General features: G+C 38.0%; 1 protein-coding gene across 2 annotated transcripts in view; it reads right to left on the bottom strand.

Moving 5' to 3' along the window:
- The window catches only part of LOC129194582 (helicase ARIP4-like), a 112,819-nt gene extending 97,470 nt beyond the window's left edge, over positions 1-15,349 (bottom strand). The window contains exon 1 of one of the 2 annotated variants that reach the window (XM_054799767.1): positions 15,206-15,349. The gene's annotated coding sequence lies outside the window, so the exon portion shown is untranslated. The remainder of the gene's footprint in view (positions 1-15,205) is intronic. The other variant, XM_054799766.1, reaches the window with a different exon arrangement.
- Between the last annotated feature and the right edge of the window lie 1,757 nt (positions 15,350-17,106).

Here is a 17,106-nt window from a genome sequence, read left to right as displayed (position 1 = left end):
AGAGTCACTTAGTGTCTGACGCTCTTTTATAACTTTATTCTTACCTGAACACATCAACAGCAGTGCAATTCCATCACCATTTATGTACAGTATTTGTTACTCCAAACAAACACGTCTCTAGTCCATTCATTGCAACAACACTTCCTCATTGTCAGAGACAGACTGTGAGATGCGTTCACTGACACTCCAAACATCACAACTAAGTTTTTATGATGCGTGAATGGGTGGTCTAAATCAACACAAATGAAATGAAAATCAATAAGTGGATATTCTTATCACTCACTTTGTAATTCTTAATGCGGAAGTACAATTTGCTGAATTTAAGTGTGCTCAGAAATCCCAGAAAATTCACTCAAAACATGTGAATTCAACTTAAATGACATGGTGTCTTTTAACGCCACTCCTCATTGCTCATAATAACACAGTTAAAAGTCTGATTCAAATTTTCTGCTATTAAAGAAACCAGTGTTAGGTAGATAGATTTTCAGATGTGTGTCATCTCTTAACTTGATTTAAAATTTAAGTTCATTTGCCGCTGTTAATACATACAAATATATAGAATCCTGCACATTTATCTGTCTTTCAATAAGATACAGTAAAAATGGGCATATTTCAGACATGATAATGGTAATGGTAATGCTTTAATTTATTTTGAACATGCATACAAGTTACATTGGAATACATCATGTAGTACAATTCACTGTTCTATAAGTCCAAAAAGGAGTAGGAAGAAGCTAAGCTTATTTAATCCTACCCCCACCCACTCCCTCCATCCGTTTCACATCAATTTCAATACATTTGTTCACTTCCTGTATTCCAAATACTCTTATAATTCCATAATATAATATCATTCCATAATAATATAATTCTAAATACTCTTGTGTTAATTTTATACATGCTGCTACTGCCGCAATTTACTTTTCCTGCTGGTTCTGTGCCATGGGAAAAATGTTGCCAGATGTAAATTCATCTGTTTCATATACTTTATTTTAGTACTACAGTGAGTAAAAATAAATTATTCATAGAAAAAAATATGCATAAAAAAATGACAAACTATTGGCCACAAAAAAAGATGCATCGAGATGCATCAATAATTGTTTTATTATAATTTTGCAGGCCTCTAAATCGTAATCGCATCGAAACGTGAGGTGGCCAGAGATTGTAGGTCTTTCAAGGACATTTGAATTTGAAGTCCAGTATGAGTCTTGTGGGATTGGACAGCAATTACAATCAACATGTGTATGAGGTCAAAGTTGGAAAGCTGCAGAGCTGCAAGCAAAAACAGATGAGAAAGAGCTGAAAGACAATGACGAGCAGTAGTAGACATGGGAAGGTTCGGGCGTGAGATGCTAGTGGTGAGGTCGGGACAGTCTGGTCTGTCTATCTGCTGTCCTAAAACGCTACCATTAAAAAATAGGAAGGTGAGAAAACCGAAAAGTCAGTACATCAACATCAACGGTACACTAGCTTCAAGTTGACAATGACAGCTGACTTTATAGTGATGTCTCAAAAAACTCCTGTCATTACTACTAACACACAAAAGAAATGCCGCTAGGGATGATTTATTTGATGGACTGAAAACTGTGAACAGTCGGGGTTGTATTGGTGCCATTCAGTGGGTGTCTACATGTCTGTAGCTCGTAAATTCTTACAGATGATGACATTTTGTTATTATTCTTTAGACCACAAACAAATTGAGATAAATCCAACAGCACCTCTGCTGTGTGCAGGCAAGCAGCGCACTCCATTGACTCAACTGCTCAATGAAAAATATATGATAACAATCAGCCCCATTAATAATAGACAATCATCCGTTAATAAACATCAATTATCATGTCCGTTCTTAAATTCTGCATCGTCTCACCTGTTGAATAAAGCATGAAGAGACATGCTACTAAGTTTTATTTCTTTTGTTGAACCAAAGCCTTTTCTGTGGTCTTAAATACTTCATTTGGAAAACACACTTTCTCAAGTAATTTATGCCATTTATGCCAGTTCCCCTGCAAAATGTAATGAAATGATCATTCTTAATCAAAATTACTATTACAACTGCCATTTTTTAAAAATCTATCGCCGTTTAATAAAAGATGTAAGATGTAATAAAACATGTAAGAAAAGAAATGATTACGAAAATTAAAGAAGAGGGTGTGTGGGGGTGTGGAGACAGCTGCTTGCATAAGATGCCTTACATAAGATCTGGCTAATAATGTCTCTGTTCAGCTTACTAGAAAATGAAGTTACGTAAGATGTATGTCAGAATACAAGGGCATGCTGCACCAGTCGCTGTCGGACGCTGACTGCATGCCTTTGTTTTTATTCATACACTCCTGATCAAAATCTTAAGACCAGTTGAAAAATTGCTAGAATTTGCATTTTGGACATTTGGGGATGGATGGCAAGGGAAGTTTATAAAAAAGGCCATCAGTTCCAGACAGTTGATGCCCTTCGTGAAGCCATCTTCACCACTTGGAGCAATGTTCCCACTAGCCTCCTGGAAACACTCGCATCAAGCATGCCCAAACCCATTTTTGAAGTGATTAACAAGAACGGCGGAGCTACTCATTACTGAGTCCTTCTGAGAACATTGTTTGTTCTGGTTTGGAGAGTTTTTTGTTATTTTTTGAGCGATGGTCTTAAACTTTTGATCAGCTGATAAACAGCCTATTTCAGTTTAATTGTTGTTTTCAATAAATTACTTTTTCAAAGTGCTTTTTGTCTCACTCCCCCTTCTTGCTTTTGCAGATTGTAGCTCTACTTAAAACCTCATTAAGATCCAAATGTGCAAAATTCTAGCAATTTTTCAACTGATCTTAAAAGTTTGATCAGGTCTGTATAATGACATCCCAAAATGTGCAGTGAGATGGAGTTCATCACATGCAATCATTATTAAATGAGTTATTGGAGAAAAAATACATTTAAACAATTTTTAAAGTAGTCACACTTTTAAACTAACATTAAAGAAGCCAACCTCAATTTCAGCCAAGTCTTTCTACATCTTATGCACTTACTTCACATTAAAATGTGATTTGTAAAAAAAAGATGCATTCACAGAACAGAGTCAAACATTTGTAAGAAAAAATGCTTTTTCCTTCTTTTGCAACCATAGCCTACGCTTAAAAATTTGGTCAAGAAAAAACATCCAATTTTGAATTTGTAGATATATTATATTTATGACAGTCAAAGTTGGCATTAACGGAAATTCCCTTTTAAGAACACAATTTTTGTTTTGAAAACGCAGCAGTGTTGAAGTTAATGTTGAGCAACAAGTGAGACCAAATATTGAGTACAAAACGACAAAGAAGAAGGTATTTTGAATGGTAAGTTTAAGGATCATTTTACATTTCCCCCTGATGACGTGCAGGTTCTGACTGAAAATAAAAAAGAGGCACGTTTCAACCATCAACCATCAATTGCCATTTGCAACAAACAACGCTCTGTGTCACATTTGTCTAATTGTGTAAACGGAATAAGGGTGTCATTAAAATATTACATTAATAACACGATTGGAATTACATCTGTGACTCCATCTTCCTTAATCACAAGCATGGGCATTACAGTTTGCTGAAGATTTTGTAGCAATATGTGCTGAGGCTGACATCCCATTAGAAACGTTAGCTAAGCTACTGTACATCCATTTCTCAATTACTGATCAAAATGGGCCAGTGATGTATTGCATTAATAAATGTAAGGATTTTTGCATTTTAATCACTAACCCCCTGTATTTTTCATGTATTATTTTACTTTTTATTTTACTTAAATTACTATGAATATTATTAACTCACTGTAATCATAAAAAATTGAACTGGACAATGTTTTCATGGTGCCTTATTGACGATTGCTAACACCATTAGCATCATTAGCCATTAGTCTAAATTTCTCCAGTCAATGCTAAAAGTACCTCACCTAGAAAATATTAACAGACCAGCAGCCTGTTGTGTCTAATTTAATCTAATTGTAGAGTACTTTTGAACCTGAAAGACACGCATTATTTATATGGGATTATCCTGCATTAAACACTGGGGTCTTACACACACGCACACACAGACACTCATGTGACTTGGATCAGTGAAAAATGCTGACCTGCTATTTTTCAATAGACTATGAACAACTCAGGCCAGGATGTCAACTATCTTCCTATGCCGCTTGTCCTAAGTAGGCAGGGTACTCCCAGCCAATTGCAGGGCACATATAGACAAACAACCATTCACACTCACCCTATGGGCAATTTAGGAGTCTCCTAACATGATCCAACATGCATATTTTTGGAATGTGGGAGGAAACCAGAGTACGGGGAGAACATGCAAAGAGATGCCCAAACAGAGATTCAAACCCAGATCTTCCCAATCTCCTGACTGTGTGGCCAACATGCTAATCACGAGGTCACCGTGTGGCCCGGATGTCAACCAATCCATACAAAACATGTCCTGTGCAATGGCAAAGTAAATCACACCCACCCTCCATCCTATGTCCCAGTAAGTACAGCAAAGAGGCCGATGCATGATCTTCTTTCTTTTTAGCATAATGTACACATTGTGCCCATTTTCTAGCCGCGAGGCTGCGTTGTGTGATAGGATACAGGTAAAGTATTATACACCCTCCTTCATGGCAGTGGGGGAGGGGTCAGAAAACATTGGAGTTAATGATCTGTGATTGGATGCTCCTGGCTGCCTGCCAGCCAATCACTGGTGGCTTTCAGGTTCACTGGTTCAGAAGGGGACACTGTGGGGAAGGGTCTCTTCTCCTGTTTAGTCCATAGGTGTTTATTAACTATGGGGAGGGAGGCTGCCTACTACTGTTTAAAACAGGCAAAACAACTACAAATAGACACTTGCTTTAGCCTTATCTGAATAATTAAAATGGATATAATAGAGACTAAATATACTACATTTCTTGCTTGTGTCTAATTTTGAACATGTAAAGTGTAATCAAACAAATTCACGTTAATTTTCTCGTCAAGTGTCTCCTTTGCTGCTTTGTACAGTACATCTCTCCCACGTAATAATTCAAAAACAATCTAGACATTTTGAATTTTCTAGCGAACGTAACACAAAAGTCCAGCTTTTCGGTGATTTTGTGGATAAACGTTAATAGAGGAAATGCGGCGCATTGGCAAGTTTCCACAGGTTGTTTCAATTAAGATTTTAACTTACAATATTAATAATACATTTATACTGTATATAGCATCATTAAATTGTTCCAGATGGTCTGACTCAAACCGAAACGTAGGCTAATCTAATACATTTTTCTCATAAGAAATAACGTAAATCCAATTAATTCAAAACTAGTACCACAAAAATTAATTTTATAGTTTTACAACAGTAGTTTTATACGTAGACAACTTGAAATGCATATCAATGATGAATAAAAATAAGCAATGGACATTTAACGTCCCTTTTACCTTGACTGAAGACTTAATTGTTGACAAAGACAGCAATGACAAGCAGCGAGGCAGAGAGAGACCCACACGGATGACACCTTTGTGCTTTTCTTGAATATGCTTGTATGCTTCACTGCTCTCACTTTTGTTGCATTTTGCTGGCTTCGGTCTGTACAGTGCACATAAATACATAGATATCAGTTTCTCAATAGTCTTTCAAATTGTGGGGGAGCGAAAATATTTCTGTCCCCCAGACAGAAAATAATTGAGAATCACTGACACACTCATTTTGGCTCCTGAATTGCATTTAAGCGGAAACAGGACCAAATTTCACAAAAATAATAAAAAGTTTGACTGTACAAATAATGAATGAACACAACAGGCTTATTTTTAAGTTAAATAAAAGTGCACCAATTTCTCTGAGAAAAAAAAGTAATAATAATATAATAATAATTAATAAGTGTCTCTTTAACAGAAAAGCTGCAACTGTACATTGTTTACCTTTGAGTAAGATCTCTGCAGCAGAAGCACTCCACCACCACTCTCCCATCAGCGAAAGATGTTGTTTTGCTCCAATATCCATACAATCTTTAGTGAAGACTCATTTGTATGTTGCTGTGCTGTAAATTAATATGCTATGACTCTTGTAGATTTTTCATACTCGGCGCTACAGTTTCAGAGCATATGAGACACAGCGGTTTGGCTCGAGATTCTGCAACAATGAACATACAGTATATTGGTCCATCCTCTCACTTTTAAATGTTCTGTTTTCTCAATCAACTATTGTTACTTTTGAGCAAGCCATGGTTCTATTCAAAGATTAAGCGGCAAAGAAAATGGATGGATGGATGGTTGGCATTCGCTCGGCAGGTAAACAAACGATTTTATTGGCTCATTTTGAGTGACGTCACCGCGTTTGCTGTTACGTTAACTGTAATAACTGAAGTAATTACGCAAGCAAATTGCCGCTGTGTCTTGATGGACAGCCAATCGGATCCTCCAGCTCAACGCAGGTATGATTTTTTTGGGTCTAGCACTTGACTTTTTTGTTCCATAATGCTCAGGATCTTTCAAAAAATGTAGAATGACTGATTTACTGCACCCAACCTCAGCAGCAATGGCACGCTGCAAGAGGCCTTGCTTATGCAGCACGACAATCCGACAACGTTCAAAAAGAGAAAGCTTCTTCGCTTTAGCCATCAGGAGGCCATGACAGTGTGAATGCCAGAAAATGAACGTTTTGAGTGGATTTGGGCTTTTATAGCCTGTGGTCTTAAACTTTTGATCAGGTGATAAACGGCCTATTTCAGCTTAATTGTTATTTTCAATAAATAACTTTTTCAAAATGCTTTTTGTCTCTCTCCCCCTTCTTGTTTTTTTTTTTTTTTTTTTTTAAAGATCCGGAGCATTATGGTACAAAAAAACTCACGTGGTAGACCCAAAATAAAAATCACACCTGCGCTTAGTCGGAGAATCCGATTGGCTGTCCATCAAGACACAGGGCGGTCTTCGACCCAAATTAAGGCTCTTACTTACAAAATCCTTCAACACGAGCAGGCATAGTATAAAAAAAAAATACATAAACAAAAGAAATTCACAGAGAACTGGAGCATAACAACAGCTAATGCACTGTAGTGAATAGGAACTTCCGGGTGGGACGGTATGTTGTAGACCAGGGGTGCTCACACTTTTTCAGCCTTTGAGCTACTTTTAAAATGGCCAAGTCCCAAAGATCTACCTACTACTACTTGTATAAATATAGAAAGTATATATATTTACTATATTTATTTAACAAAATATATGACTACGTATTTTTGTACATTATACATAATATATCAGGAGTGCACGCACTTTCTCAGCATGCAAGTACAAGTCAAAATAAAACATATAACATATACTAAATGTAACCAGTAAACTCTGAAACTTAATGATTAGTATTTCACATTCACATTTTCAAAGTTTACAGGTAATCAAAGTAGTTGCTGTCATAATTCACTTCAATATGGAAATAGAGATAATTCCACATAACTCCTAAATAGTTGTGTATATAACCTGAGTACTGCTAATATGTCAGTCACATTAGCTATGTAACATGTGTTCATTAGGGCACACACTTCATGTATTACATCCAGTTAGCATTTGCTATCAAACATTACCCACACACAAGAATTTAAAATGATGATGCAAAAGACGATGCAGCCGAAGTCAAGGCAACATATTGAAAAGGTTTCACCAATGGGCACATTTTTAATTTCATCATGAAATAATAGTTTAAGAAGCAAACGTGTAGAAAACACTGATTTCTGTAGGAGAGTTCATGGCGCCAAGCAAAGCCAGCAAACAATACACGTTTTTCTACGTCACTAGCCGCTACAAGTGAACAGATAACTTTTGTTATAGATATAGACATCTTACCGCAGAGTTAGTTCATCCATAATCACAATAATAAAGATGAAAGTTGCATCTTTGTGTGTAGCTTGAAACGCTGCGGGAGAGCAAGCGCGAATCAGGAGGGGAGCTTAATGTCAGCTGACTGATGTCATATGACAACTACAAAGTGACGTTTACGCGATCTACCCAAACTACCTTGGCGATCTACCGGTAGTTCGCGATCGACGTAATGGCCACCCCTGCTGTAGACACTTTCTCCGCCGCCTCCAAAACCGGAATAAGTGAAGAAATTTATTTTTTATGGTAAATATTTCAATATTCACATCTAACACAATAAAGATTAAAATATCCCTTTCAATGTTATTTTCACGGCAGAAATAACAACATTAACATGTGTTTTGGTGTCATGAGCAATTTAAAGTATCAATATTAAAAACTAAAGAGATTACGGTCAAAATTTAATTAACATCCAAAGTAAATAATAATGACACTACTGATTGCTGCTTTGTCCGGTAGCTGCACCGCTAGTAGTGGCTGAATTGCTGCTACGTGTGCTGGCAGCAGTGGTAGGCTGTGCAGACTCTGATTGCATTGTCATGCTTTCCGTATAATTACTTGGGTGGTTTAGTTCAAATTATTAAACAGATTTGTTGCATTACCGGTTTTTGAGGGCACCAACCACTGACATACCTTGCACAGCCGCTTGATTTGCTCCACATCACTTTAGAGATACCCAAACCAGTAAATATGCTCAGAGCTAATCACCGTAATTGACATGAAATGTATCCGGCTCACTGATCACAAACACATAATCAGCCATCACATAATCAGCCAGCCCTAGTTACACCCCTTCACCACATACCGTGACGATGGGTGTAGCGTGTCCTACTCCTTGGTAGAAGTCACAAATAACCATCATTGTTTCAAGTAGTTTAGAGTCGTGATAGATAAAACCGGAAAACAACAATCTGGCAATGGAAGCGCAAAACCAATCGCAACAAATATCAGCAATTCTGCCAATCTTAGTCATGGTTGACGAGATGGGTATGATTGTTCTGGCACTCCCACAGTGTTTGTTTGTAAGGATGACTAAAACATAAGAAAGCCAGCCCTACATTCCTCTGCTCAGTTTTACCTTTCCTTTGGTCTCAAGGAAAGACCAGCACTCGGGTCAGTTGGAGTGTCCATCCAGTATCAATGGATGTTCTCTATGCTGCTATATATCACGCATAGGCCACATACACTGGTACTTGCATCATACACCAGCTGTGTCAGGATTCAATGAGCCTCACCGGAAAAAACCTCCACCAGTGTTTCCGCTACACCTAATTGATTGTGGCGCATCTGCCACGGCAAAATAAAAGTCGCCACACCTTAAAAATGAGTTAGTTTTTTTTTTTTTAAACTTGAGGCAAGTAATATATTATATGAATGGTTGTACAGTACATGCTATGTACATACATATGTAGCTTATTATTTACGCACATATTGACCACAATTAGTTTGAAAAAAAATTTAAATATCATAAAAATGTTTCACTATGCTTTATTTTCATAATCGTGCACCGGAATCGCCTGTCTGCCGTGTTGGTACTTGTGCATGTGCGACCAGATGAAAGTACGCAACCCTAGGGACGCACTTTGTTCCTTATTACCTTGACAATACAAAATAGTGTGTAAAATGTTTCAGTCAGTTGATGACATCTTGTCACAGGCTAAGCCTATCTATACCAGCGTGTGTGATCGCTCAATTTCATTAGGCTTTCTGGCGTCTTTGTTTACACATTTTGCTTGTCTCTCACTGCCTCTCTAGTGGCAGCTAGCTAGCTGTTTTTCATCCGAGCTACAAGTGGGTACACGTTCACGGGGTACATGCTAACTTCCTTTTTAAAAGTGTCACTTAACAATCATGCGCTGTTGTTGTCATTACAATATTTATGGCTTGTCTTCAAAAGACTAGATGTGTGCCGAAGTTGTTCAACATAAAAACAGTGTGTCCAGCTTTAAGATACACTATCACAGGGTTCTCCAACAGGTAGCTCGTATGCTAGCAGTAACTCACCAGCTGTTGTTGAGTAGTTCATTGAAGAATAGTCGCTTCACTTCTTATTATTTTTTTTTTAAAGTGTTCAATTCAGACATGACACTTGTATGTAATGACAAATGAGCACACTGAGTGGAGATGTGCTTTGTAAATAAAGTACAATTTAAATGTTGGCAGTCACATAAAATACAAATAGCTGACCTCCCCTTTCTTTTTGTCAAAGTAGCTTTAGTAGTGCTGCAAGTTGGATATACCTACACTATCATAACCCTGGACTCTGAATTTATACTCTTTTATGGAGGACAGATTTCTATAACAAAAATATTTAAATTGCTAATTTATGTTGTTAATTGTGTTATTTTTAAATAAAATATGTTATTGAACAATTAATTTCCCATGTATTCATATTACACTAAAACAGGCATCAAATTAAATTCAGGTTTGTGTCAAATAGTACTTGTGTACTAATAGTCACATTACACTTTTTGACTAAATAGGTCAGGTGACAAAAGGAGGCTTGACATTTTAAACTCAGTTTAAGGGATCTCAGTAGCTTTGCCATTAAATTAACAGTTTTGGAATGTTCTCGGTTCATGTTCTTCTGGTTGTTGAAAAAAGTTAAATAATAAATACTGTGGTGTGAAAGTGTTCGCCCCTTTCTTTGATTTTTTTGCATGTTTGTCACACTTAACTGTTTCAGATCATCAAACAAATGTTAGTCAATAACAACACAACTGACCACAAAATGCTGTTTTTAAAATGAATCCTTTGATTATTCAGAGAAAACAATCTGAGATTAATTGAGATCTATCAGTCTGAAAAAGGTTATAAAGCTATTCTAAAGCTTTGGAACTCCAGCGAACCACAGTGAGAGCCATTATCCACAAATGGCAAAAACATGGAACGGTGGTGAACCTTCCCAGGAGTGGCCGGCCAACCAAAATTACCCCGAGACGATTCATCCAAGAGGTCACAAAAGACCCCACAACAACATCCAAAGAGCCACAGGCCTCACTTGCCTCAGTTAAGGTCAGTGTTCATGACTCCACCATAAGAAAGACACTGGGAAAAAATGGCCTGCATGGCAGAGTTCCAACACAAGAACCACTGCTGAACAAAAAGAACATTAAGGCTCGTCTCGATCTTGCCAGAAAACATCTTGATGATCCTCAAGACCTTTGAGAAAATACTCTGTGGTCTGATGAGACCAAAGTTTAACTTTTTGGAAAGTGTATGTCCCATTACATTACACTTTTCCACACCACTGTAATAGGGGTGGGGGAAATAATCGATTCTTAGACGCAGGGTGATGCGGACATTGACAATTATTAATCAATTCATAAATGTCAATAATCGATGCTGACAGAACAAAAATACGGAAAGCGGATGTGCCGCCGGACTCTTTATGGTGGTGCACTTAAGTGTAAGACGCTACCAAAACGGCTGAGCATAAACTCCGACCCGCACCCGCTGGTTGAAGGTAAAAATTAGCTGGACAAGAGCCAGACAGTATGCAAGGTTTGTCATACAATACAAATGTGAGTAACCATTGAGCAAGGAACTCAAACAATGTGCAGAGATGAGCAAATTCAAAAAACAATACAAGCAGTTGATGTTTGTTAAATACAAGGCAGAAGAGTCCTGATCATCACAATGATTGTTCTGTCATGCTTGTTTTTTTCTTACTGTTATTTATTATTACACTGATTATTATATAAAATATGAGATGGAATGCAGGAAGTGAACAACATGTACTGTACAAGATGTGGAATGGATGGGGGGTAGGATTAAATAAGCTTTGCTTCTTCCTACTCCTTTTTGACATGTGGAACTGTGAAAGAATGATTCATGAGATGTATTCCATTGTAACCTTCATGTTCAAATAAACTAAACCAAACCAAACCAACCACATAGCACGTTTCCACCCAAACCAGGAGGAAAAACTGAAGTTGTTGCCAACGGGAGAACCATCGAGCAGGTGATAACAAATTTTTTGGTTATTCATAATATACTGACGTCTGCAAGCATTAATCTTGTATGAGAGCCGCTGGTACAGAAATCTATGTTTTGTATGAAAGCTGTTTTTGACTTTGCTATACAGCAAAAAATATTATTTTGTCAGAGATTCTATGCTCAGGATTTTAGTTTGAATTCAGAAGTCTATTATTTATTTGTGAATAAGGGTAGATTTATTTAAGTTGGTTACTCACAATATGCTGAAGTTTGTTAATTTTATACATGCTGCTACTGGTGCACTTTACTTTTCCCGCTGGTTCTGTGCAATGGGAAATATGTTGGTAGATTGTTGTTTGTCATAATGAAAAACAAAATTTGCTGACGCAGCAGCGGCACGACACAGCGGCAGCAGTCCGCCCTCCCATGCAGCCCACCACCACAGCTTCAAAACATCCTAGGGGAAAACCCTGATTTGACAGAATCAAAATTTTCACATAGCACTATTACTATTTGTCTTTATTGTGACAATGATCTGCCTTTCATCTCATCTCAGCTGTGCTTCCATCACGCCTGAGCTGCTTTAAGCGCTCTCTTCCTGTACTGAGCCGCCTGCTGAGCTTTATAACAGGAACATACTGATGGAGTGATTGAGGATGACAGGACGGATGTCGAGGAAAGAAGTGCCACAGTTCACTAGTTTAGCTCGTCACAGTGCAGTTTGTAATGGTACAATGAATCCTGAGTCGAGATGTGTACCGAAACTCTGTATTATAATGGCGCTGGTTCCGACGCAAATTGTAGTAATCGGACCAAAAACTAAGTAGCTATCGATGCCTCATTTGGGTGCTAAATTAACAGTTAATAAAGAATTTAGTGGCACTGAAATGATGCAAAAATGAGGTACAGTTACTGTCATGGCGGTGACAAAAAACATTTGTCCTTCGTGTAGTATAATTATTTTACATTCAGTACACATATTTCAGTCAACTTAGCAGAACACAAATCAAACTTGTCGGGCCCTATGATTTCTGCGTTAATGGAATCGTGGACTGCGATTGGATGGCAACCAGTCCATGGTGTACCCCACCTGTCACCCGAAGTCAGCTGGGATAGGCTCCAGTATACTCCACGACCCTAATGAGGAGAAGCGGCATAGAAAATGGATGGATGCATGGAATCGTGGACAGAATCGCGGATTTGGCCAACAAAAATGGAATCTACGGTTAAACGCAGAATCTGGAAATTGACATCATGTGAATGAAATGCTGTCATCGTGAGAAGAAATGTTTGTGTAGGGAAACAAACACAACACATCACAAACATTAACGCGGCCCATCCCGAACTAAGGCTACCTTCACACTGCAGGTCAATTACGATTTCTTTGCTCATATGTGACCTACAATCATAGGACAAAATGATTAGACCACCCTTTGGTTTCTTCAGTTTATTGATCCATTTTAATGCCTGGTACAACTAAAGGTACATTTGTTTGGATACATATAATGATGATAACAAATACAACTAAGAGTTTAACTTAAGAACTGATATCTAGCAACATCCATGGTTTTCTTGATAACCAAAATCACCAAAACCAAAAGTTCTTACATTAATCGCTACTGTATAGCACTGTACTGCCAAATGAACTCTTATGAACTATTTTTGTTGTCACTGTTATATTTGTCCAAACAAAGGTACCTTCAGTTGTATCGGGCATTAAAATGAACAAGAACCTTTAGAAACAAGGGTGGTGTTATAATAATAATAATAATAATAATAATAATAATAATAATAATAATAGGCAAGGCACACCTACGTGTGGTGCTGTAAACAGATACGTAGATGGAACCACGTAACACACCAAACTATAGAAGAAGAACGAACGCAAGTCTGTCATCTTCCTGTTTAAAAACCTCATGTGGACTTACAACAAAGTGGACTCACTTCTACGAGTCATTTCGGAGAATAAGACAACAAAATATTGGGAGAATGTTGACTGAAGTGAGTCATGTCCGTCTTACTATTCAGATATTATGTTGGCTTGTCGCCACATCACAGCTCACTTCTGTTCACGTGACGGGGTGGCGACGGGTTGATAATGTCACGTTTTTTGAAAAACAGTGATTCGACTGTCTACACGGAAACAACAAGCCGGCGTTTTTAGATTTTCCCACTCTGGAAGCAGTTTTTTAAAAAAAAATAACATTCCTGGTAATTTCCGTGTGAACGGAAGGCTGAAACGATAAAAGACTTTGCTGTTTTGACGAGAAAACATTTCTGTGTGAATAGTCCCTAAGTCGGCAAAAAAAACCTTAAACGTTGAAACTACCTTACTCGAAGTAGTTTGGTTTTCATGGAGACTTGCCGGAGAGTGACAATTGCTTTCAACACAATAGGGCGGCAGAAGAGAGTGTTGAGTGTTAAACTTCACAACCATGTTCCAGCTTCCCTACTATTCCTTTTCACACAGCCACCATTACACATCAGATAGCTCAGAAGCCAGCAAAGTCGCAGGTCTTTATTTAACCCTTCCAGCGAATGGCTCGTGTGAATATGGTCAAAAGGCACACAATTCTTGCCTATAATAGTCGTCGTGATAAGGGAGAATGACAACCACAACCTTGAACAAGAGAAATCAACAGAATGACCCCGAACAAATCCACAAAATTAGGGAAATTGCAGCACTGTTGTATTTTGAACTAGAACAGGCCCTGTGTGAGTATGCCCTTAATGCACTGTATTTTTATTACTGTTTTTTAGACGTAAACCAACTGACCAATCATCAAACTGCTGTGTGTCACTACACACACTGGACACAACATTAGGTACACTTACACAAATCCATGAGATACAACACAAGAGCTGCATAAGACAAGCTATTTATATAGATAATGTTCAGTTTTGATATTCACGTAACAATGTGTTTATTATTGAGGTTGTGGTTTGCAGTGGTGTGCAACTGCACTTCATCATACTGAGAGCTGTCTCTAATATTGTGGCTTGACCGAATTATTACAAAAAGCTGAGTATGATGTCATATTACTCGTGCAAAAAGTTTGACCCGAATTCAACTTGAGACAAAAAGACCTCTCTATTTTAAACTATTTATAGCAACACCGGTGCTCCAATTTAGACATTTTAATCTGGTTGTGTTGTGCCCTAAAGCGCCTGTTAGGTAACACTGGCACACATTCGGGAGGCGATCCAAAAAAGGCCGGTTCTGGTAGCTTGTTATGAAAAAGCAAATCCACTGCCAAAAAAAGTAAAAGAAAAGCAGCGTGCTCGCTTGTTTCGTAACACACAACAAGGCAACAAGGCTGCAACATTGCAGACTGAGGGCGCCCGGCTCGCAGCAGCTATTGTCTGCAACCTAAGAAGACCCTCCGCACACACAGAAACACGCCGAACACAAGCGATACCATGCGGGAAAACGTCTCTCACCTTCCGTCCCGTTAATGTTCTGCTGCGATTCTGCCCCAAACAAAAGAAAACAAAAAACCCGTGCAAGTGTAACGAGATTCAAGGTGTACGGGGGAAAGACTCATTGATCAGTTTGTTGTTAGGAGAGGAGGCAGCACAGCTCGTCCTCCCTGCACTCTAAACGCCAGGACGAAAGTTCCGGAAGTGCACCAAGCAAGCAAAGATCAGTATACCCTCTTACTTAACACAAAGAATACACTTGCATTTTGTTCCAGGCTAGCAGGACAAATTGCATTTAAAGGAGTCCTTATAGGTTTTGTGAGTGTTCGAATTTATGTGTAATTTAGAACATGCTTATTTTTGTGAAGTAGCTATTTAAATCTCAACGTGTTGACATTGTATTTTTGAAAATTATACCACAGTAGCTCACCAACATCTCCACTAACTGTACTTTGGTTTGGTTTGTTTGGTTTGGTTTAGTTTATTTGAACATGAAGGTTACAATGGAATACATCTCATGAATCTACTTGTCAACATGTCACTAGGAATACATGAGAAAAATTTGGACAATGTACAGTAGGGCACAGTAGGTCGTCCGGATGCTATTGCTTGTTTTTTTCTTTAATTTATATCTCTCTTCCGGGATCTTGCAGGCTACTTACTGCTTGCAACTATTGTGCCAAAAGAAAACAAACACATAAATATTGTTTAGCAACATGCAAACAGTAAGTTGTGTTAAAAAAAACATTTTCAATAAATTTTCAATAAATATTGTATGATGTCATGGCATGCTTTATGTTGCTTGCAGCGTCTAGAGTGCATAATTCTGTGGTATATTATAATTGTACACTGTTATGGTATGCTGTGATGTATTAACCAGCATTCTAGTCATCCATTTGTTGCTATTACTTATTTGCAGTTGATTATTCTCCTCCAATTGGACTACATTATTGTTATAAGCTTACATAGCAATGAAAATGGCCAAGGGCTACTCATTTTTGTAACATTTATTTTCATAGCTTATTTCCACCCAAACAAACTGAAGAAGCTTGTTTAACCAGAACATTAACAAAATTGTTGGTATCCACAACTCACATTTTGTATTAAAACATCAACAAAAAATGTGTCTTCGCTTTGTATTTCAAAATGCATTCCTTTCTGGTGTATCTCACATTATTAACTGAATACCTGAATGAAAACCAGGTTTGCAGGCACCTCATGCGGTTGTGGGGGGGCTACCTGGTGCCCACGGGCACGGCGTTGCTGACCCCTGATGTAGAGAGTGAAGGCGCTGCACGCAGAGGAGTGTTCTAAGCATGTAGGGAGTTTGCACCTTGCTGAGAGGCACCTTGGCAATGTTGGGGCAACAAACTGGCTCCTCATCGCTGTGGTAACATGAATGCACAAGGAAGTGCCTCCATAATCTGGCATAGTGATCCTTCTCCACAATTTATTAGTGAGTAGCCTGCTGTATCAAGGGGGAAAGGTTGAAAGCCAGCATATTTAGTTGGTGGATTTAACTCATAAAATTTCATCCAAAGCTTTCACAAGATCCCCTCCACAGCTTGTGTAGAGTATTTATGCACTCACTGCCCCCTAGTGGCTAAATGGGCGCAGGTATTTGCATAACATTGACTTATGCAATTTAAACAGTCAGGTGATGTCAAGGGTCCAGACAAGGCCACTCTTCTTGCAGTTAATAATTTCACAACGTTTAAACGTGACACTTATTTTGGTTTTACATATAAACAAGCTACATGGGCGAATATTATGTTGATTCACCTTTGTACATGCAGAATAGGAAAATGAAAGATGGAATCTGTCAGTTTATGAGAGGGCACTCAATGTTTCTATAACAATACAATGTAGCATGCATTCATTGATATTATTATTATTAGCATTATTGTATATATATATATATA

Source organism: Dunckerocampus dactyliophorus, chromosome 1, assembly GCF_027744805.1.
Source record: "Dunckerocampus dactyliophorus isolate RoL2022-P2 chromosome 1, RoL_Ddac_1.1, whole genome shotgun sequence".
In the NCBI taxonomy this organism is placed as follows: domain Eukaryota; kingdom Metazoa; phylum Chordata; class Actinopteri; order Syngnathiformes; family Syngnathidae; genus Dunckerocampus; species Dunckerocampus dactyliophorus.
Note: the sequence above shows the minus strand (reverse complement) of the source record. Positions and strands in the feature narration are given on the sequence as shown.